A 1,303-nucleotide genomic window follows, 5' to 3' on the forward strand; every position below is an offset into this window, starting at 1 on the left:
TAATCACGCTCTGGACCAGTGGTCAGAATACATCAACCAGACTGAAGTGCTTGCCTCCTTATTGGTAAAGGATGCAGCGGTACGAGCCTATAGAACAGATCCTGTTCAAGTAAGGTCGTGCTGTGAACTGCAGCACCGCGCCTTATAAACCGGTTCCGCTCGCTGTAAACTTCCGAGGTGGGACTAATGTGTGCCGTGCAACGCTGCAGCGCAGCGCCTCCCAGGTGGGGGACGAGAAGGACTCGTGGCTCTTGGCCCATGAAGTTGGTCTGGGGAATAAACAGAGCCCGGCCCATCTAAGAAATCATGTCTCTCGTTGCTTTCATTTTTCTTTTGTTTTACACCTGTTGCATCGGCTTTATTTCCCCTTTTGTTCAACATCTGTTAAATGCTGCCTTGTTTGTCACTGCTCGTATTATTTTGTTCTTAGTCATTACTTGTTCCTCCGTTCTACTAGATTATTTGAAGCTTCTAAATTTTTCAAAGACATTGTTACATTGGTCTTAGTCTAGAAAGAAATGCCAACATTGTTACATTGGTCCTGTGCATGTGCACGCAACACTATGTACTGTCAGCAGAAGACCAACTCTAGTCAATTTCTACTTTTCTGGAATGAATCCCTTTTTAGAATGTTTTTGAAATGAATTCTAATCAGTTTCTTTTTTTTTTGCGGGGAATTCTAACCAGTTTCTATGGAGTTTAGTTGTAGTACAAGTGACGAAGTGACTACAAGGGATAAAGAAATTGTCAGTCGTGATGACACGATGCTTGATCCGCGCGAGGGTAAATGAGGTACTAGCATGGCGTTCACGATGGTGGCACCGGCCAAGAACAAGATCATATAAATGATAACCTTTTGTCTGTGCATGAGAGCTTTTGTGATCAAACAAGGCCAGGGATGGCTCTAGCAAGACTGCAAGAGGCGCTACAAGTACAATGATATTGCAAACACGATACTCCTCGCTCTTTCCATTTGGGACTGGTGAGTCTATCCATCGCTTAAGAAAAAGATAATTGCCCATTTAATTATTGAAAAAACCAGGTAAAAACCGGCACGTCGCGCCCACGAGGCAAGGCACCTAGCCGATCTGGCTACCCATAATGAGGCAAACACCATCGAAGAGAGAAACTCCATCGAGTCATTAAATCACCTCGAGTAAGCAACCTTGATTTTACCACAGATGACCAACCACGGGCCCTCATCGTGATCTACCCACTGGATCGATCTCATCCTATATGCCAAACAATTGGCGAGACACGTAGAGGATCAAGTGGCTCTGACTTTGGAGTCTCTCTCTCGCAA

General features: G+C 44.8%; 1 pseudogene; it reads right to left on the bottom strand.

Annotated features, from left to right (window-relative positions):
• Nucleotides 1-119, bottom strand: LOC123177164 (uncharacterized; annotated as a pseudogene).
• Between the last annotated feature and the right edge of the window lie 1,184 nt (nt 120-1,303).

Source organism: Triticum aestivum, unplaced genomic scaffold (assembly GCF_018294505.1).
Source record: "Triticum aestivum cultivar Chinese Spring unplaced genomic scaffold, IWGSC CS RefSeq v2.1 scaffold148252, whole genome shotgun sequence".
Classification (NCBI taxonomy): Eukaryota; Viridiplantae; Streptophyta; class Magnoliopsida; order Poales; family Poaceae; genus Triticum; species Triticum aestivum.